Below are 22843 nucleotides of genomic sequence, written 5' to 3'. Positions count from 1 at the left end.
AGAGATTCTCTCTCAAAACATTAAGGTAGAGCGAGATGCCAGAGGTCTCACACACACACACACACACACACACACACACACCCCTAAGTTAATGACTTTGTGTTGGCTGCGTTCATAGCCATCCTGGGCACATGCACCCCATAGGCTATAGGGTAGACATACCTGTGACAGGGTCCCAAGTCATCACCCCACTATTCTAACAATGGCTCCACAAGTTCTGTCTTCAGACACCCCAGGACTCACACTGGTTTTTACCTCCCTCTGCTCAAGGTGAACAAGGACTCACCCTGACTCCTGGCCAGGATCCACCAACAGGGAGGGTGGCTTGTGGGAGGGGCTTGGAGCGAGTGCTACAGTTCTACAGCTTTCTCAGGAAGCCCAGATGAGGGGTTCAGGCTCAGGCTGCTGTGGGGACCCTGAGCTGCTGATTATTCAATAAAATTACCAGCAGGCCTTAAATCTATCCTCAGTTAACACAGTGTCTTTAATAATAAAAAGGATTTTGCACTGGGGATAAATACAGTGTCTCATTTTCTCACTCTCCTGGTCTCCTGTCACCATGAGCTTTATTAATACAGTTGCTAATATACGGGTCCCAATCAGCCACTAAAATGCTGCTGTTATTCCTGCTAATTCAACAATAAAATGTGGCTGTGCTAGACATAAAAAAGTGAGCTGTCATGTGACTCCCAGGGGCTCTATGGGAGGAGTGTCACAAGACCACAGGGAACTGAGTCACCACAGCCACAAGGCAAGTCACATCCTGGCCGTGGCCCCTGCAGTTCACAACTGCCACACACCCAGTATCGTATAACCTGATAGCTGTGACCCCCACTGTAGTCAATGACTAGTGCAAGTAACAAGCTGACTGCAAACCCAGCAGGTTGAAGTCATCCATGTGAGTTATCTTGCAGTTCTGAGGCTTCCTGGATTCTCTGCTTCAGGACACTATAGACCACAGACACTGTTGATCACAGACACTGTTGACCACAGACACTGGAGGCCACAGACACTGGAGGTCACAGACATTGATGTATAGACACTGAAGGCTGCAGACTAAGGCAGTCCTGGGCTGTGTTCTCTGGGTTTGAGTCTCTGAGCTAGAGACTTACTCTAGCTGTTTACAAATTCAATTTGCTGAGCCCCACCTTGCTGGTGGCTGTTAGTGGGGTTCACTTTCAGCTCCAGGACTACCCCATCATCATAGCAGCTTAACCTCTTCAAAGCCACTAGAGGACTCTCCCTCCAGCTTTGTACTTCATGTCCGGGGATGGCTGCCTATCACAGCTCCTTGTTAGCACCTGACCTTAAATATAATTCCGGTTCCTTCTTCCCACACCAGAAAAGAACACAGAGGATCTGCCAGTAAATTACCAGGTTTCGACACCTGGCCCAGAGGAGAGGCAGATCAGAGAGCAGCTAATGGGAGTCATGGAATGTGTGAGAGAGTTAATGAGATACACAGAGGCAGTCCCTCACTGAGGAGGCTCAGCATGGCTGGGACATTACCCCATGCAGCCTCTTCCCTGAGGAACAACCATCCACAATCAACCAGAAGTACTTTCTCAGACCTCTCGGCTTCTGCTCAAAAGATCTCCCACTCCTTCTAAACCCTTCTAGAATGATAGAAAGGACACAAATCCCACCAACTACAGGGCCGTCTGTGTCCTTGCCTAGTCCCAGACTACCTGGACAGGTCTTCATAAGGATGTCTGCAAGGGTTCAATGAATAGTCCCCAGGCACTGAGGAAAGGTGGGTACATGCAAGTTCCCAGGCTTCCCCTCAGATCCCTGGACCAGCTTAGTAAATCTTCCAGCAAGAGTGCCCCCAGGGCTTTGAGGGAGAGGTTCCGTCTGCTATCATCTGCTGTAAAGATCTCTGCAACCCCAGGGAGTAACAAAAACCAGTTGGCTCTAGGTTTTAAAGATCCAGTCTTTGGCTCTAGGTTTTAAGGACCCAGTCAATGTAGAAATGAATCCATGAAAATTCAAATGTAGACCCAGATGGTGTCTAGTCCAATACACCTATACTCCTACCACTGATTCCCAGATCTGTACAGGAAACCTCTCACTGGCTCTGTCACCCAGAGCCCTTGACCCCTTAGCCTTTGTCTCCCAGAGCCCTTCAGCTAGAATGCCACACCCACCTTCTCTCTTTCATGTCTCCCTCTCTCCTGCTTGTCTGCTGTCATGGAGTCTGTGCTCACAAGTCTACTGTTCTCCACACCCACCCACTACAGAGCTGAGAGCCACCTCCGCTTCCTTGTGAGTTGGTGCAACAGGTTAGTCTTATTGGTCAACTTGACTGGACTTTAGAATCGCATCAGAGACACATCTCTGGCTAATGCCTGTGAGGATGTTTCTAGAGAGGTTTAACTGAGGAGGGAAGACTCACCCCGAAGGAGGGTAGCATGGGGACTCGAGTCTTGAACTGAACAAATAGGAGAAACAGAGCTGAGCAGCAGCATTCACCTTTCTGCTTCCTGAGGGTGAATACAATGCGACCCTCTGCCTCATTCTCCTGCTTCCGCCATGATGGACTGTACCTGCAAACTATAACCCAAAATGAGCCTTCGTGTTTCTGGTCACAATAATGAGAGTGTAACAAATACAGTTTGTCAGTGAGTCATTTCTAATGAGTAGAGGATAGGAAGAAGGGGAAAGAAGATGAGGGGAGAGAAAAAGGTTTCAGGGTAGCTCACCTTTGGACAATAAAGAGCGAGCCCAAGCTCTACCCTGAGCCCTGGTCTGGACACTTCATTAGTTTTCTCATTGCTGTCACCAAATCCCTGAGAAGAACCACCTGAAAGAAAGAAAAGTTCATGTAAGCTCAGTGTTTGAAGGGATTCGGTCCGTAACGGTGGCAAGGCATGGCGGCACACATCACCATGGTGTCAGAAGCATACATGTGCACGTGCTCCATCTTGTAAGGGTCCCACAATCTCCCCAAGGGCACCCCCTAAGGAGTTAGTCAACACTGGCCCTCACTCGTTCTGCCTTCACGATGCAGTTAGCAATGACTGTTTAACACCAGATCCTGAATTTGAGGAAGACTAGCGTGGGAGTGTAGGGCTTAGTAACAGGCTTCAGCAAAACAGAAATGGACTCCCCAGCAGTAATGCCAAGCCTTGCAGGGGTGGGAGCGCATACCCACCACAGGGCTCACACCGAAGGGTCTTCGCAGAGCCTACTGAGGGACGTGATCCCCCTCCGAAGTTACCCAAGCCATCTGGGAAGGGCACTTCACTGTCAGTGTAACTCGAGGAACTGCAGGCAGATAAAATTAGGGCTGCCCACCCATCCCAAGCTGTCAGTGGAGCTATTCTGAGCTCCCCCGCCCCCACTCCATTCCTCTTCACATCTTTTGCTCTGACTTTTCTGTGACAAATTCAAGAGCTGAGTCACTAGAAAGGTGAGTACTGGTGGGCGTTCCCTTCTGGATGCTCGCTCGCTGGGTCCCAGAGACCCTGGAGGGAGCTGGGGGAAGGAACACCGAGATCGATCGAATCACATGAGCGGGTGGGGACAGATCTTTTACCACACATCGTGTGAATGGCACATTTAATCTTAGCAACTTTATGGATGTCAGAGAGGACCACCAAAAAGGAGAGGAAGAGGAGGATGGCAACGAGGGTGAGAAGGAGAAAGAGTGTGTGTGGAAGGGTGCAGCTCACACCAGACTAGGTGGCCTGACAGCAGGACCTAGGGAAATGCTGTTCAGGGCCCAAGTTTTCTAACAGCTGCTCCTCCTGGGAGGTCACCATCCCACCAGGTCCCCAGTGAGCCTCTACCATCCCTGGCTCCTCCTTGGAACATTAAATGGGCACTAAGCTGGCCCAGCCTCCAGGGAGCTCCCCTCTCTAGCCCCAGACTACAACTCACTGAGAGAATAGAAAACTTCCTATCCAGGACCTGGACTCCTCCAGCCATAAGGCCAAGAAGTTTTGTCACTTTCAAAGGTAACACAGAGTCCAAGTCAGTCTCTTCAGACCCTGTCTGTCTCCATGTTCCTGAAGAAGATGCCTCTGGCTCTTGGCACCTCCCAACCCCCGCCCCCACCCCCACATCCACACCCACAGCAGGAATATATAGACTCCAAGTCCTAGAAAGAGCCACATCCATGTTCGACAAAAGAAAAAGAACCCCTGGGCCCTTGTATACCACATAAGAAGAAACCCTGATATCAAAGCCCACCTCCCCATAACCCCAGAGGGAGAGGAGGGTTCAGCGGGAGAGACACTTGGGGAGCCTTGTCCCTATATCACCCTTGATATGGGTTATTCGCTAACATTTCTTGGCTGTCGCAGTTAGTAAAATAATTGCTTTCCTTCCCAGCAAGCAGCACTTCTCAGCCAAGCTCTCCTCTCTGGGAGATAGATATGACAGCCATTTTCCCCACTCTATATTGTCCCCTAATTGGTCCAAGTGTTAAGGACAAGAAACACCCTGTCTCCAGCTCCTACCCCAAACTACCTCATCATGCCAACTGTCGGGTTGCCAGTCTTCTGAGATACTCAGGTCTGGCCACGTCCCCATCCCACTCACATTTCTTCTCAAAGAGCCAAGCCTGCATGAGACAGATCTGTGCTCCATGCAGGAGCTGGTCCCCATCTGTCCTGCAGGGCTCAAACTAGGCCTTGCCTCCTGTAGGGATCCCTCCCTTAACTGAAGAGGGTGTCCCTCAGCTCCATCCAAAGCACCCTTTACCTCCACCCTCCCCCTCAGCAGGATTGACCACTCCTCCATACTGGGAAGTGACCTGGCATCTGTGTACGGCCAGTGAATCAGATACAGTTTGGGTCTGTAAGTTCTGGTTTATAGAATCTCCGAGCTGCCTTCTTAAATCCACATGGCTCAGGGCACTCATACCCACAGACACAAACTCAACCAACACCCTCCTGAGTCACAACAGGAGAGACCTGCTGATGGAGCCTTTGAAGTTCAAAGAGAAGACTTGCAGGTCCCTCCAGCCTTATTGGGGACCAGGGGTGGAAACAAACCCACACAGGTACCATGTTTCCCCTCCCTCTCCCCCAAACACCCCAAGAAACTTAATACAGTCTTCTCAGAGGAAGAGAAGCCAGCAAAAACAGCAGCTGCCTCCCTGACAGACAGCCCAAACCCCCAGAGAGCTCTAATGGTATTAAAATAATCTCACCACAGTGCCCCAACCCCAAATAGGCACCATCGGAGAAAGCGGAGCCGCTAACTGCTGCTTTGAAGACTCTCTACCCAAAAGCTATTTGTCCTCTGTAAATGGGATTTTAGGTACACGGCTGAAAAACGAAGGCGATGGCCTCCAACACCTCAGTGTGTATTATACATTAGATAGATATTTAAAAATAAATAGCTATTAAAGAGAAAGCTATAAATGACGGACGAGAACTCCAGACCCTCCAAGGCCTTCATGCAAATGTCTCGCTGCTCTCTCAGCTCCGGAAATCTGGGACAAACTGTAATCATTTCTCTGATTTTTAAAAAATGTTCAGATCCAGCTGCTTTGGAGAGGCCGGGCTGTCTCAGATGAAGTCGGGGTCTGAGGTGGAATGAACGTAACAGGTCCACAGCACTGATGCCAGGGGGCTTCCCGGAGCCAGCCCGCCGGGAAGGCCAGTGCGCATGCTCAGCGACTCTCATTCCAGCCTACCACTGGCGTGCTGGAGATTGAACCTGGAGCCTTGCATATACCAGACATGCACTCTGCCCCTGGGTTACGTCTACTGCAACCTATAATGACTCATTTTTTAACATTGGCATCGTCATCATCATCTTCTTCATCACATCACTGGGCTGGTTAGAGCATTAGTCAGCCTTTTGTTCTAAGCCTTTAATCACCAACGTAACAATAACTCCGTAACTATCCCGTACTAACATTTTTTCAACCTGTCCTTTTTCAGAGAAACTGAACTTACCACTTTAGAAGACAGACACACTGACAGACAGAAAGAACGAGTAAGCCTAAGATCCACACACTTTATTCAGATTTTATTAGGTTTTGCCTAATGTGTTCCTGTTCCAGGGCTCAACTCAGAACACCAGTGACACTCAGCTGCCATATCAGGCTCCTTTAAGCTGTGAGAGTTCTCCTCCTTTCCTGTGGTGATGACCATGACAGTATGGAGAGGCACAGCTGGGGTATTGTGTAAAATGTCTTTTGAGGCGTGGCTGGGTGTTTTTCTCACGAGTGAATCATGTTTGTGGGCTTGGGGGAGATAAACCGTCGAAGCGAGGTCGTTTTCCTCAGAGTATGTCTCAGCCCCGTGGTTCTGCATCCTTGAGGCTGCCCTCGGTCACCTGGCTGACACGGTATTTTTCAAGTTTCTGTAAATTGTTCTCCTATTTATCTTCAGGGGGTGGGTAGGAGGAAGCCAGAGGGCAACCTGCAGAAATATGTTCCCTCCTTTGTTAGGTCTCAAACACAGGAAGAACAGCTAACTAAGGTGCTTATTAACATATCAAAGCTGATGCTGGCTGCCAGGTCTCCCAGAATCCCTTGGACCCCAGCGGTTATAGGATCCTTCTGGCTGGCATGCCCAACTTCCTCCCTATTCTAAACTCCTCCAGCCAGGGACTGGGCTGAGCTTTTCCTTCCCCCAGCCTTTCTGATCCTATGTAACTCAGCCAGGTTCCTTACTTGGCCCTTTTACCTTATTTTGCCTTTTGGCTTCTTGGCCACTGCTCCAGGTTCGCCCTTCTCACCTCTCCTCCCTTCTTCCCTCTCATCTCTCCCCTATGCTTCTTCCCTCTTTTCCTCACATGTTCAGTATGGACCCTTCCAGAGTCTCTGCTCTCCCTCATGTCTACAGTAAACCTTCTCCTGTCCATCCCTGGGAACATCACTGTCTCCTTTTTACTTCATCATTCACCTTCCATCACGTGGACATAGAGATCAAACTCACTGCCAGGCTTATCAGCAAGTGCTTTTGACCTCCTAAAGCCATGTCAACAGACCTAATTTTTATAAAATGTGTTCCTTTTAGCAACCTCCCCAGGTGTGCTGGCTGGTTCTGTGTCAACTTGACACAAGCTGGAGTTATCACAGAGAAAGGAGCCTCTGTTGAGGAAATGCCTCCATGAGACCCAGCTGTAAGGCATTTTCTCAATTAGTGATCAAATGGGGAGGACCCAGCCCCTTGTGGGTGATGCCATCCCTGGGCTGGTAGTCCTGGGTTCTATAAGAGAGCAAGCTGAGCAAGCCAGAGGAAGCAAGCCAGTAAGTAACATCCCTCCATGGCCTCTGCATCAGCTCCTGCTTCCTGACCTGCTTGAGTTCCAGTCCTGACTTCCTTTGGTGATGAACAGCAACACAGAAGTATAAACTGAATTAACCCTTCCCTCCCCAACTTGCTTCTTGGTCATGATGTTTGTGCAGGAATAGAAACCCTGACTAAGACACCCGGCTACCCATGGTTCTCAGCACTGGGTATGTCTCCAAGTGTGTCACATAGCCGTGAGCCCACGCTCCCTCATCTCCCCCTTGCAGGCTCCCTGGTGGCAGGTACTTCACACTCAGCATCTAACCTATAACATAAAGTGACTTCTTACCTGTGCTCACTAAATGCTTGGCCCATGCTGAGAGCCTCAGGCAATACCTGGCTAGAACCCAGGAAAAGCAGCGAGCTCTCTTGTGACCACCATCTACAGGTGAGAAAGTGGCTGGGAAGACTGCAGTCCCTTCCTTTCCCCTGGAAGAATTTAAGTGTCTACCCCTCCCCATCACTGGACTAGCTCAAGGACACACTATTGTGATGACAGAAAGGTGAGGGCAGGGTGAGTAGCAGACTCTAGAGCAGACTACTGTTATAGAAGGTTCAGGCTTGAGGTTCAAGGGGGACACTGAGGCTAGTTGTCCTTTGGGTAGAGATTTACTAGCACAGTTATTAATGACACAGACAGGCGGATGCCAGCATGACCAAGGCTGGGGAGAGCTCAGACCCATGAGGCAGAGTGGAAGGTCCCTTCTAAGGGTTCACAGAGGAAAGGAGATGTTTCATGGAGTCAGGCTGTCTTTGATAGCCTGGCCTGAAGCAGGGGAAGGGGAGGGACTTCTTGCACAACCAGAACAGAATGTGCAAGTAAGAGAACATGGGGGGAAAGACAGAGGAAAGGGCATGATGTACCCATTACAGGAGCTGCCATGTGATGTGCCCACAAGCCATCAACTGCCACCAAGCCTTCTACTTTTGACATCCAGAGGATGGGAAGTTTGGCTGAGCACATACCTTGCTTCATCAGCAGGAAGCGGAAAAATGTACTCGGAGCTGGAACCTCCCCTCATGCATCTCATTTTATTAAGTTTTTTTGTTGTTGTTGTTCTTTTTTTTTTTTTTTTTTTTTTTTTTTTTGGAGCTGGGGACCGAACCCAGGGCCTTGCACTTCCTAGGTAAGCGCTCTACCACTGAGCTAAATCCCCAGCCCCCAAGTTTTAAGCTTTAATAAAACAATTACACATGGCAAGTGCCAGCCCTGGGCTCCCCATCCCTGCTACCCCTCCAGCTCCAGTTTCCCAAGAAGCTTTGGGGCTTGTAGAACCTTCAATTTCCAAGGCTTTCTTGGGGTGTTGGCATCTGACACTCAGAGCCCTGAGTGGAAGATGGAGAAGAAGAGGAACCAAGAGAGGTGGCCCAAGAAAGAGTGTCTTAATCAAATTTATTGATGTGATAAGATCTCGGCCTACTGTGGGCAGCATCATTCCCTAGGCGGGGGTCCTGTACCATACAAAGGTAGGAAAATGGAACTGAGCGCAGCAAGTCTGAGCTTATATACACATTTCTCCCTGCTCCTGACTGAGGATGTGATGTAACTAGCAGTTTGAAGTTCCTGCCTTGATTTCCCCACTATGACTGATTATAATCTGGAATTATGATCCAAAGGACACCCTTTTCTCCCTTGGCTTTTTTGTCAGGATATTTTATCACAGCAACAGAAACAAAACAAGGATACCAACCTACTCTCAATTGGCAACATCCCCAGATTCCCCTCTTCCTGTCTCATGGTCCTGGCTCCTTATTAGTTCTTCCCTCCCTTCTCCCTGCCAGACTCAACTAAAACGCCCTCATCCCCAATAGTCCCCGTGTGGTTCCTGTTGAGGCCCAAGGAGCAATTTCTTCACCCCTAAAGCCCTCTGGATATTCCAGAAAGTCCCTCTTCACAACCTTCATCACTCCCTGCTAGAAGCACAGTCAGCCCTGGTCAAGCAACATTGTCTCTGCTAACAAGCAAGCTTGTAGCCACTAGAAACAGCACAGTCATCATTTTGTAATCCTCCAGCAGCCCCACACTGCCACGCAATACAAGGCAACAATATCCTTTAACAGGGAGGGCAAAATAGGTGGTTTGTGGGGAGCCAGGTTCTAGAAGAAGGACCTAAGAGCCACTTGCTAGGACTGGGCAGATGACAGACCAAGCTCCAGAGCAGTCTACCTTCCCTGCTTTCCAAAGCAGTCCCCTCTCCTCGGGCCCTGTTCTTATCTCTCTTACCTAAATGTAAGGCACAGAACAAAAGAATCTTGCAAGATTCACTGTTCCAAGCTTTATCTGTCCTCATCCTGCCATGGCGCTCTTGTCTGGGGAGAGGAGAGCACAGTTGCACTTAGACCAGGAACAAGGTAAGTGGGGTCCTTGTTCATGGAGTGCAGGAGAGCCTTCCAATTCACCTGTCACACAGCAAGTTTTAAGATTCCTAGGGCCTAATCCCCAAGCCCACCTCTCATCACACTCTGGGACGCACCCTTCTCAACTTGGATTTCTATGGATATGCCTTAGAATACTCAGAACAGAACAAGCTAAGGGTTGGTGATACGGTTCATTCAGTAGAGTATTTATCTAGCAGGCAAGAGGCCATGGTTTCAATTCCCAGGTCCACATAAACCAGGCATGAGAATATACTCCTATAATCCCAGCACTTGAAAAGTAGAGGCTGAAGAATCAGAAGTTCAAAGCCAACCTGGGAAGCATGAGATTCTATCAAAAAGAAAAAGACAAGGTTGGAGAGGGGGGAAGAGGGAAGGGAAGGGTTAATGAGATCAAAGACTAAAGCTAGTGTTGTAGTCAGAGTGCACAGCAGTAAGCCCTGAGTGCAAGCCCAGGTTTATAGACTCATGATCTGCCCCACATGCCCAGACTCCCGACCTTGTGCTCTTTATAAAACTCAGGGTTTTTCAAGCACTTCTTGCCACAAATGCTTTTTTCCAGGCCAAGAGTCTTGTGGAAAGAATGACAAAAGAGGAAGAGCTACCAGTCTTTGCCCTCACCCATGGTTGCTCCACACTGCCAACCTTCCATTGAACTGTACACTTCCATGGGAAGTCATATCCAGGCTCCCAACACACAAACTAATAGCTGGATCCCACCCACCTCCCAGAAGTCCTCCATGCTTGCACTATCTATCGACCGCCCACCACCAGGTGAGGTTTTAGGTGAGCCACTCTAGCTCCCTAGAGACAGAACTTCCTCCATCCCTTGCAGGCCAAGCTCTAAGGATGAGTTTCCTTCAATTCTCTATGGCTTTCAAGGGTAAATATGTTTTTTGTTTTTTCAAATTAAGAAAGGTCTTTCTCTGTTCTTTCTCTTCACCAAAGGGCAAGAATGTTTTACACTGGGGAGAAGCATGGGGGGAACGGTTCAATTAGATTTACGAGATAAATCTGCCAATCCCCCTCTTTTATAATTGGAAGTAATGAACTTTAATAAAAAATGGGGGGAAAAACAGCAGACCCCCTTCAGTGTGAGATCAGATGTCGTGGAAACTCATTTGATCGCTGTCTTTCAAGTTTTGCTCCTATAGGGCATTGTGAGGTCTGGGAGGCCCAGGAGAAGCAGAGGGGTTAATAGCTCTGAGTCTCTCTACTCCTTATCTGGACAAGATGCCAGGATCAGGAGCTTTTCTGCCTACCACACCCACACCCAGGTCTACACACACACACACACACACACACACACACACCCTAAAGACTTAGGGAGGCCAGACTATGGCACCTTTCCCTGTCAGTACCCTCTCTGACCTCCGGGATCCTTCCATCAACTGACATGCAGTTCCTAATGACCCCTCCATCCTCAGCCTAGCCCAGGACCTCAGGAATAGTTTGTAAATTCTCTCCTTACTCCCTGATCGCTCAACACAAGTAAATACACCCTTCTAGAATCTTCTACCCCAAAACAGCAGCTCCTCCTGATTTCTCTGGTTTTCTCGTCAGTGTTTTTATTATTATTATAAATGTAATGGATGCTCATTATAGAAAAATTCAAAAAAAATATAGATAAGCAATAAGAAGAAAATGAAAATACCTCATAACATCACTGTTCCAAAAATCGTATTAGCACCTTGGTTTATAGCCCTCCACACATTGCTCTATGCATATAAAAACAAAGTTTTGTTTTTATGGATTTCTCTTCCTTGTGCAAAGAACTGGGATCAGAATGTGAACTTTTCATCTCCTCTCTTCTTAAAGGAGACTTGATCCCATGACTCTTCTCCCTACTGAAAGCAACTTCTGGGTGTCACTGGACTTGGAGTGCCTCCTTCAAGTGTCCCTACATGAGCTATTCCCCTAACCTTGCAGAAGCATCCAGACCCATCCCTGGACTCTCACAAGGCTCTTTGTTTGTCTAAGTTCCAATCCCAGAACAGGTGAAAGAGGTTAATTAGTTCTGGTCACCATATGTTCACACCGTGAACACATCTGAACCAAGTTCAAGATTAATCCCCTCTCCGAGGTCTGCGGCCATCAGTCACAAGGACTGGCTGACGACAGTGCATCCAATGGCCCCACAGCCATGAGCAAACGGTCCAGATACACAATGTGCAAGACCCAGAGCAGTGTTTAACCAACACCACACAGAGCCAGTGTGATGGCTCACCTCGGAACTCCAGCACTTGGAAGGCTGAAGCACGAGGATTGCTTTGAGCTTGAGGCAAGCCTGTGCTACATAGTGAGCTCCAAGCCACGCTAAGCTTCAGAGACCTCAAAAAAAAAAAAAAACTAAAACAATAATTAAAGCAAAAATCTCAATTTTCTCAAACATTCTAGATAGTCCTAAGTCCATACACAGTAATAAGGAAGTAATTTTTAAGACATGTCAGAGGCTTGTTAGGGGTTAAAGAAAGAGAAAAGCAAAAATTATAAAAGTTCTGTCTGAACCAAAGTCATTGGAGAATATGAGGACACACAGGATTTGGGGGCCAACACTAGAGTTTCCAGTTCCGTAAGTGTCAGGGCAGGGGCTGAGAATGTGTCAGTTTAAGGAGACCCAGATGGGGTCAATGGGGCTGGTGCCCAGTCTTTGAACACTACTGTTGGTGGCTTCTAATTGATGGTGCTTATAAGCAAGGCATACTAGTATGATGCACCTCATTTATGTCACTACTATGGGGAGACCTCAACCCACAGACCCCTCTATCTGTCCCCCATAGGAAGAGGTCTCTAGATAGGACACTGTTTCCCTGACTTACGTCCAAGGGACATAGTGCCTTGGGCCTTGGAAACTTTCTTTTCTTCTTTTTTTTTTTTTGCACACTGAGGCATGTGACCATTCAGGAGATGAAGGGTTGTCAGGATAGCAGCCAAGCCGGTGAGTTTCTGCAGCCCTGGGGAAGTCAGTTAACTAACTTCAGGAAGCAGACATCTGTCCACGCATTTCTCTCTCCCACAGCGCCACACCCTGTGGCCCTGTGTCACCTGGGCAGCTCTCTCTCTCTCTTCAGCAACACGTCAATCATTCCTTCTTTCTCCCACTCTTTATCTTGTCTCACGTGCCAGCTTAGTGAGACGGACACTGAACCAAGCACAGTGAGGCTACGTGGTCCGTGCCAAGGCAAAAGGGGTGCACAGGTGCCATGGGTGCATCTAGGAGGCACCCAAGTAAGGCTCGAGGGTGTCTAATGTAGAACAGAGACTTCATCAAACAATACAGAAAAATAGTGGGTGATGTGGGCCCTGAGCCCCCAGAGCCGGATGCAGTTTCTTGCTGGACTTACCTAGCTCAACCTCTCTGGTCATCTGTTATTCAGATGGGCAGTGTAGTTCTCATGACTGTAACAACATATCTGACTAAATCAAATCAAGAAAGGAAGGGAGTATTTTTGCTCATGGTTTATGGGAAGAGTCTAGGACGGCAAGAGTGTGATTCAACTGGTTATACTGTATCCACATGTGATGGTTTGTATATGCCTGGCCTAGGGAGTGGCACTCTTTGGAGGTATGGCCTCATTAGAACAGGTGTGGCCTTGTTGGAGTAGGTGTGTCACTGGGGCTGTGGGCTTTAAGACCCTACTCCTAGCTGTCTGGAATTAAGTCTTCCACTAGCAGCCTTCAGATGAAGATGTAGAACTCTCAGCTCCTCCTGCACCATGCCTGCCTGGATGCTGCCATGTTCCTGCCTTGATGATACTGGACTGGACCTCTGAACCTGTAAGCCAGCCCCAACTAAATGTTGTCCTTTATAAGACTTGCCTTGATCACAGCAGTAAAACCCTAACTAAGACAGAAATTGGTAACAGGGACTGCAGTATTGCTGTGATAGGCTTGACTGTGCTTTCTTTTGGAAGAATGTGGATTTTGGGACTTTGGATTTGGAAAGCAGTGGAATGCTTTAAATGGGGCTTAATGGGCTATCCTAGTAGGAATATAAAGGGCTTTGTTACTGAGAGTGATCTGAACTGTTCAGGCCTGGCCCTGGTTCAGTGAAGAGGAATTTCAGTATGTGGCCTGGAGACTGTTTTTGTGGTATTTTTGGAGGGAAAATGTGGCTCCTTTTTGCCATTGTCCAAAGAGTCTGCCTGAGGCTAAGGTGAAGAGATTTAGATTAATCGCTTTGAAAAAGGAAGTCTCAAAACAGCCTGGTATAAATTCTGTTGTGTGATTACTAAAGTTCACTCTTATGAAGAACATTTTAATGAAAAGGAGCAAACTGAGAAAGGAAAAATATAAAATATATGGTTTGAGTATTAAAGAGACACGAGGAAGTGAAATGGAGCTGACTCCTATGTTCAGGGATATTAAATTAAATTAAGAAAGTAATGACCTTGGGGCAGGAGCCCACCCAGCTAAGTCAGCTCCAGGCAACTTAGCACAAACCTTTAATCCCAGGAGGCAAAGACAAGCAGATCTGAGTTCAAGGCCAGCCTAGAACAGAGCAAGTTCCAGGTGAAGAAAAACTTAAATCCAGGCTTGGTGGACCACACCTTCAATCCCAGTGCTTAGGAGACGGGGCCTGCAGATCTCTGAGTTCAGTCAGTCTACAGAGCAAGTTCCAAGAGAGCCAATTTTAAGCAGTGAAGGAGTTGGAAAACAGAAAGCTGGCAGTAATATAATAAAACAAGGGAGCCACATTCCAGCCCTAGCAAGCAATAGAACTGGGCAGTTTTGGCCACGTGGCTCTGGTTTTAGAGTCCAGAATAAAAGGAAATACTGGGAAAGTTGATGCTGGTTAGCTGGAGCTAAGAGATTAGTGGTGATTAAGAGACTAGAATGGCTGAGGTGAAATCTTCTGGGAAGTGTTTTCTGAGAGCACAAAGAAGCTATGTTCCAGAGATAGCCAAGGTTGTACCTCATGCTGCAGCTGTACTTGGTAATGTATAAGAGTCACCCAGGTGGTACTGGTTTTGAAGGCATGAAGGGGTCATGAAGAACAGCTGAGGCTTGGCAGTGTGAGAGGCCAGGGAAGGCCGTTGGTGAAGGTGCAGCCTCAGTTGTAGTTGATGGCCCAGGACTGAAGGGGTCATGCAAAGGAGTTGAGGCTTGGCACCATAAAGAGAGCCTGTGAGAGGCTATTGGTGAAGCCTCCTTGCTGACGAAGACCCCAGGGTATTGGAGATGCCAGTACCATGGGATGACCACCAAGAACAGCAGCAGAAGTGAAGTGGACCAAGCTGAACTTGAGTGCTACAGAGGGCAGAGCTGGAGAAGTGATGCCAGTCCTTTGGAGGCGCACATAAGATCATGTGTGGATCCCAGACATTAGAACAAGAAGCTGTAATATTGAAGTTGCCTTGGAGACCCCAAGGTGTTCAAGATGCCAGAGCCGTGGGCTATCTGCCGAGGAAAGCTGCTAACGGGGAGTGGAACCAGCCCAGGAGAAAGAACTTTGTTGCAGTCAACAAGGATGAAAAGGGAGTTGAAGATCTGAAGACTGCTTTGCCATCAGACATGGAGATGCAGAGTTTGGAGTCTGCCCAGCTGATTTCCTGTCTTACTTTGGGGGTTACAGTGAAGTGATTGGATGAATCTCAGAAGAGACCTTGAACTTTGGACTTTTAACATTGTTGAGACTGCTGTAGACTATGGGGACTTTGGAAGTTGGACTAAATGTATTTTGCTATGTGTTTGAACAAGCCTATGGGGGCCAGGGAGTGGAATGTGATGGTTTGTATATGCTCGGCCCAGGGAGTGGCACTCTTTGGAGGTGTGACCTTGTTGGAGTGGGTGTGTCACTGGGACTGTGGGCTTTAAGACCCTACTCCTAACTGTTTGGAATTAAGTCTTCCACTAGCAGCCTTCAGATGAAGATGTAGAACTCTCAGCTCCTCCTGCACCATGCCTGCCTGGATGCTCCCATGCTCCTGCCTTGATGATACTGGACTGAACCTCTGAACCTGTAAGCCAGCCTCAATTAAATGTTGTCTTTTATAAGACTTGCCTTGGTCATGGTGTCTGTTCATAGCAGTAAAACCCTAACTAAGAAACCACATTCAGGAAGTTTGGTGTTGGAGCTCAGCTCTTTTTTCCCTTCGATTCAGTTCAGAACTCCAGCCTACAGAACGGCATATGCACACAGTCATGGTAGATATTCCCCTTCTAGTTAAACCTCTCTGGAAAAGCCCCCAGGTATGCCCAGAGATGTGTCTCCTTAGCGATTCTAAATCCCATCAAGTGAACAGTCAAGATTAACAATGGCAAAAAGGTAGGCAAGTCTGCTGTGACATCTGCCCTCAAGGTTTGAACTCCTGTAGATCCTTTCCATATGATGTTTTGGAGTTTGAACTGTTTGATGTCATTTGTTACTCGGGCAGTAGCTAAAACAGGGTGACTAGAACCTTACTACAGAGACCTCATGAGGACTACACAGAATACTACAGGTAGAGCTCACTCTAATTTCTCTATGTACGACCAACTATAATCGTAGTAAAGAACACCTGTTTCCCACAAGTGGGAAACCCCAGCCTGACGGTGTCATTTGGAATAATACAGAGCTTCAGGGAGAAAGACCCTAGAACCTACATGACAGGCTCCCAATGTTACCGTAATAAATGACAGCAAATGTAGCTGCTTAAAACAATACAAATATATTCCCTTCAGGACAGAATGTCACAAGTCCAAAGTGGATTACGCTTGGCTAGAATGACAGATGGCCTGAGTGCAGCCTCATCCTTCCCGAAGGGGACATTCTGTCCTCCAGCTCCTCAGGCTGCCCACACTCCTTAACTCGCCCTCGCTTCACTCCAAAGCCTCCTTCTGATGCCACCTCGCCTCTGCCTCTGCCACTCCTGTCTCTCTCTATCCATCCCACTTCATGAGGTCCACCCGGAGAGAGCAGCTTCAAGAGATCTAAGTTAATCAACTCCGTCAGGGCCTCTGGCCCAGGCCAGGGTGAGCTGTGACTATAAGGGCAGAATCCCCCACCTCAGTCCACCAGGCTTCCAGGGAATGCACTGCCCTCGTCCACGCTCCCCTTCCATGTTTCCCAATCCCCTGCCACCTAATTCCATAAAAATCTAGGTGAGAGAGAAAATCTTGACACTGTTTTCCCATAGGACTGAATTTAATAAGTGAAGACTTGGATTCTCACACATTTTCTAACACTTCAGGAAAACAAACACCACTGCCTGCTTCCCCTGCTAACACCGTTATCGGCATAAAAACCACTTCCTATTTCAGTCAGTGCCACGTTGCTCACATGAAGAAAGGTGAATTATTCAGTGCAGTGTTTAACTGCCATTTAATATTTGATCCATTAACAGCCTTTGATCTCTTCCCTAACAGTGGGGTGCGCCACAGCAGGATGAACTTGCTGCTTGTGTGTAAGTGTGCCCATATATGCATAAGCAGAGGCTTGCACACCAAGTGTGTCTCTGTGTACATCCGAGACCCCTGGAAAGCACACACAGCACACAAAAGGCACCAGTGAGGACACTGACACTAGTCCTTCACAGCGGCCTCCCTGGGAGCCCTCACCATACCCAGCCCTCACCCTGTCACTGCCAGCCCTCCAAGGAATTCTAAGCACAGAGCCTGGCACTGGGCACTTCACCTGCTGGGTGAAGAAACTGACAGCTCAAATCTGGGGTCTCCGGGGAACCTCCAGTTCCAGATCACTCACAGGTTTGGATCCACTCAGAACACTGCCTTGCCTCCCACCCGAAGCCGCACAGGGACTGTGGGGGAGTTTTGGATCTTAGAGAGAATGTTCTTTGTCCTAAAAAGGGAGTTAATTAATCCCCCTCAGACGGACTGTCTTCTGCTCTGCCAGTTTATCACTTGACGGAACTGGATGCCTGGATCCCGAGTTTCTGAAATGGGAATTCTGCAAAAGGGGAGCACTGTGTGTGACTGAGCAGGGAGAAGCATGGCCTCTCTTCCACACACACACACACACACACACAGACACACACACACACACCACAGGTTAGACACACAGATATACAGACACACTTGGAGACATATGTGTGTGTGTACACATATATATTCAGATACACAGAGACACAGACATACAGATATATACAGAGAGAACACATAGGCACAAACACACACAGAGACAAATATGAAGATATAGTACACACATAGAAAAGACACACAGGGGGTTGGGGATTTAGCTCAGTGGTAGAGCGCTTGCTTAGGAAGCGCAAGGCCCTGGGTTCGGTCCCCAGCTCCGGAAAAAAAAAAGAAAGAAAAGACACACAGACAGAAAGAGACATAGACATAGATATACATAGAAACACACCAGCTCTGAAGCAGAGACACACACATATATATCATACACGTATGTGGGCACAAACACACATATCGAGACACAAAGTGAGATGCCATACATAGACATAAATGCATAGACATACAGATATATACAGATATACATATATACATAGGTAAATATATGTACACACAGGCACGTATGTATGCTGCATACCTACATAAACAGAAACATATATATATATATACACACACACAGAACATATACAGAAACAGTTATTCAAATATACAGAGATTCATAGATACATACAGCACACACAAGCCCACACTCAGACATATATATACAGATATATAGACACATACTTATATACATACACACATTCATTACATAACTATATTAAGAGATGTACAAAGATACAGAGATGCAAGGATATGCACACAGACAAAAATGCACATATACACAGACATGCATAGGTACATACATGCAGAGAAATACACAGGTATACAGACAGACAGACAGACATACCCAGGTTCCCCGGGCACCCACAGAGCCTCAAACTCAAGGCTTCTCATTAAAGGAGGACAATGGGTTGGGGGAGGTCAGAGGCGTCAGGTGGAGCAGGACCTGGTCCCGCCACCTGCACCCTCCTGTACCTTCTAACAATACCACAGTCATGGGATCTGCAGTGGCTGCTTAATAAACTGATTGGTGTGACGGCTGGCTCATCGCGCATCTTCCCACTGGGATGAGAATCTCTATGTGCCTGTTCATTTGTCAACTGCAAGAGGCAAGGAGGCTTTTGCTTGTTGGGTATCATTAAAACACAATCAACAGCTACCTTCTGCATGTGTCATTGGTTGAGGTAAATCAACTATACTTTTATAGAAAAGAAATGGACACCTGATTTAAGCCTCTTTGGTTCCACATTCTCTGTAGTAGAGGTGAGAGACGGTTCCTTGGTACCCACTATTTTAATTTACAGAGAGCAACTCTGGCGTCATTTTCAAGGGTTATTGAATTTTCATAGACTATCATCGGCTTCCGCATTCCCCTGTGTAATAGAAACCTGAACTCGGGAGGTTTTATGGCCTCCTCTGAGAGCCTCTTTCCTCCAGATTCCTTGAGAAACCAGACAACCAAGAGAGAAGAGGAGGAAGCAAGAAGTTAGCAGAAGGAAGGGAATAGAGAGGAGAGAAGGTGGGAAGAGCAAGCGACAGCTCCTGCTGCACCCTGGGCTGAAGCTACACCAGGAGCCAGCCCTGCACAGAGGTTTATCGATCGAGCCTTGGATTCTCTGTGGCTGTGCTGGGCCCAGCCAAGCTGAGGGCAGAGGGGGAGGCACGTCATCTTTTGTGCCAATGGTCCAGCCATAGGTCACTTTTCCTATGGGACAATAAACCCATAGCCTCTATTTAATGTGCCCTAAGAATACCCTCAGTGTGAGGACAGTCTGAGCCTCTATTTAATGTGCCCTAAGAATACCCTCAGTGTGAGGATAGTCTGAGCAATGGTTCCTTCAACAGAAGGTCCTCTCTGCCCTGCCTCCCACTCAAGTCCCAGGCTCCTGTGACCATTTTGCTGCCAGGACAGCTGACATGAGCCACACATTTTCTGGTGGTTGAGGGATATCGGTGGTCACAAAGAATGCATCTCTTTCCCTGTACAAGAAATCCAAAACACAGAGATAAGCTCCTTCCAGAGGCTAGACCACAAAATGCTGGTGGCTTCTGCAACTGGATCACTAGTAAATGAAAAGGAATCAAGGAAGTCCAGGCCCTCCCGGCACTGCTGATGCACTTACAAACTCACTGTGATTGCTTGCCCAAGACCCAGTCAGTCAACATTCCAGCATGTACGGGGCAGGGGAGATGAGGCCCCACCCTTAGCTGAGGGGCTATTGGTCACTGATGGCGACTGGGAAAGGAAGAGTCATTGTTCTTCAAGGATATAAGCCCTTGGGGATGGCATTACTTCACCTATAATCATCCTCATTGCTTCATGTATAGGTGTCAAAATTGGACTCCATGGGTTATTTGAAAAAAATCTAAAAGAAAACAAGAAGTTAGGAAGGTCATAGAGGGTACAGAAGAGGGAGGGAAGGAGTTGAGAGTTGACATGATTGAAATGTGGAGGAGGAGGAGGAGGAGGAGGAAGAGGAGGAGGAGAAGAAGAGGAGAAGGAGAAGGAGGAGAAGAGGAGAGGAGAAGGAGGAGAAGGAGGAGAAGGAGGAGAAGGAGGAGGAGGAGGAGGAGGAGGAGGAGGAGGAGGAGGAGGAGGAGGAAGAGGAGGAGGCTGGATGACCTCGAGCCCTCAAAAGCAACATGGCAGTTCTCTTAAAGCTGGGCCCTTTACAGTGGCCAAGCAGGCCAAGCTCTGCTACTCCAAAACCCAGAGGTCAAACCTGCTATTGTCTCTGTATTTCTCCAGAACCAGCCTATCCCAGGATGGCATGGCACATAGTCCATTCAGCTATCACCAAGCCACCATTCTGGTTCCAAGGCTGCATTTCTTCATTGGCCTAGCAAGAGGGTGGTCAGTGTTCTGCTCTTGGGCCTGCTTCCAGTTGGGAACTTGAATGCCCACCCTGTAGTGAACACTCTCTCTCCCTGCACCCTGCACAGTCACTGGGGCCCTGGACAAGGAGTTACTATCTATGTTCATGGGGACTCGTCAAGGCAGGGGTCTTGGCAGCCTAAACTTTGACCTTTGCTTGGCTTTGCTATTTCAGCTACCACAGTGTAGGCATCTGCAGAGCGGTTGCCATGCAGCAGAAGCTCTGACCTCTTTGGGGTAGCACCTTAGATTGTAGGCCTCTTTGCCTCTGCTCTGTCAACGCCACTCACCCCACAGTGCAGGAGAACAAAGAATAAGTCATTGGTTGGGAGAATGTCTTCTAATTACATGGCTATTTTCAGAATGTATCTGTTGAGGGAAAGGTTGGAGAGAAGTTAGGTGCAACTAGGCATAGCACAACTGGACATCCCCTGAGCTCATGCTGGCTTTAAGACCCATTTCTTGAGGAGAGTTCAACTTATTCCTATCGGGATTAGAGTACAAGGACTTCTTGGGCTGGGAGGGAGGGATTGTCCGTTCATGCATAAGACTTTGCATGGCATTGGGAAGTGCTCTCTTTGGAACCTTCCACACTGTTCAGCTGACAGCAGCTAACGATGGCTGTGTGTCTGGAGAACCTCGAATCAGGAGATGCTGATGTTTCAAATTACTGATTCTTTAAGTCTTGGGGAAGGAATCGAGGAACCATCGCTTCTCGGCCTTTTGGCTAAGATCAAGTGTAGGAATCGAGGAACCACGATTTTAATTTCAAGAGCGCTCCCCTTTGTAGGTGGGTTAAAATAGGACAGATTCCAAGCAGACTTAGTCTTCAAATGCACTTCATTTGTATAGAAATGAGCTGTTGACAAGTATAAGAGTAACAAAGTATTTCTCCCTCCCCCGTGGGAACTGCTAATGAGAAAGTGTACTCTGACAAAAGCAAAATTTGTAAGTAAAATACTATATGATGAGAAGAAGAAGTGGGAGGGGGACAGGAAGAAGGAAGAAGACAGGGTTGGGGACTTAGCTCAGTGGTAGAGCGCTTGCCTAGCAAGCGTAAGGCCCTGGGTTCGGTCCCCAGCTCCAGAAGAAAAAAGAAAGAAAGAAAGAAAAAAAGAAGAAGGAAGATGAGGAGTACAAGGAGGATGAGGAGGAGGAAAAGGATGAAGAGGAGGATGAGGAGGTCCAGGCCCACTGGTTCATGCTGGTGAAGACTACAAAGGTCTCAGCTATGAGTCTGTCTACATATGCGGCTGGGCACTTGTATTCATGTGCATGGATGTGTTCCTTCCCTTAACACACAAGGACCAAGCACCCTGTGTGCAGCAGGTAAGTGTGAGACCCAGAGGCAGACCTCAAGGATCCAACAGTAAACTAGACAACACCGGTCCCCAAAGAAGATAGTCTAGCTGAGAAAAGAAAAGTAGCTAGCCAGTAGAAAAAGAGCCTGAGGGAGTCAGGAGGAAACCGAAGGTAACATTAAAAAAAAAAGTAGGTACAGATAAAAAGGTAGGAAGAAAGGGCTGGAGAGGAACTCAGTGGTTAGGAGCCTATGTTGCTCTTGCAGACGGGGAGGGGAAGAAAGAGGGGGAAGAAGAATATGAGGAGAAAGAAAAGAAGAAGGAAGAGGAGGAAGAAGATGAAGAAAAAAGGAAGAAAGATGACAGATACCCAAGACACCCAAATATTGAATAGGAGAGACAGAGTCTCAGGAGGCTGGCCTATGTGGGGTGGGATGAAGCAGGATCATGTCAGGGAGAGAGCTTCAGCTGAGGAATTCTTTAAATCGGAGTGTCCTGGGTATATGTTTGTTGGGGGTTGTCTTGATTGTTAACTAATGAAGGAAGGTCTAGCCTACTGTGGGTGGCACTATTCCCTAGGCAGGAAATCCTGAACTACACAGCTCAGGGAAAAGCTAGAAGCAAGAAGCAGGCAACGTGGGTGTGTTTCTTTCTCACTGCTCTGGATGTGATGTAATTAATCACTTGAGTTCCTGCCTTGTCTTTTCCTTAAAAATGATGAGGGGAGCCCTGGTTGGGGTGGGCAGGAACAGGATCACCTGGGGGAAGAACGTCAATTGAGGAATTCTCTAGGTCAGATTGACCTTTGCCATGACAGAATGTGTCCCAGAAGTGTAAGCTAAAATAAATCCGTTCCTTCCCTGTTTGGTTGGGAGTATATCAGTTACCTTTCATTTCTTTGATAAGACACCAAACATGACTTAGGGGAGAGTTTATTTGGGTTTATGGATCCAGACGGGGAGGCCACAATGACAGAGGCAACCCCATGGGGAAGCCTAGAAACCACATCTTCAACCACAAACAGAAAGCAAAGAGAATGAACTGGCAGTGGCGGGAGTGGGGTCGTTATAATCAAAGCCCCACCC

At 47.8% G+C, this 22843-nt stretch overlaps 1 long non-coding RNA gene and 1 pseudogene across 1 annotated transcript in view; one reads left to right on the top strand and one right to left on the bottom strand.

Annotated features, from left to right (window-relative positions):
* Positions 1-22843, bottom strand: part of LOC108348219 (uncharacterized) — a 132120-nt gene that overhangs the window by 88076 nt on the left and 21201 nt on the right. The window contains exons 2-3 of the long non-coding RNA XR_015631606.1: positions 2703-2803; positions 2396-2553 (exon numbers count right to left, since the gene is read on the bottom strand). This is a non-coding gene — a long non-coding RNA (uncharacterized LOC108348219). The remainder of the gene's footprint in view (positions 1-2395; positions 2554-2702; positions 2804-22843) is intronic.
* Positions 20226-20684, top strand: Sdhd-ps2 (succinate dehydrogenase complex subunit D, pseudogene 2; annotated as a pseudogene).

Source organism: Rattus norvegicus, chromosome 10, assembly GCF_021556685.1.
Source record: "Rattus norvegicus strain SHRSP/BbbUtx chromosome 10, alternate assembly SHRSP_T2T, whole genome shotgun sequence".
Lineage (NCBI taxonomy): Eukaryota > Metazoa > Chordata > Mammalia > Rodentia > Muridae > Rattus > Rattus norvegicus.
Note: the sequence above shows the minus strand (reverse complement) of the source record. Positions and strands in the feature narration are given on the sequence as shown.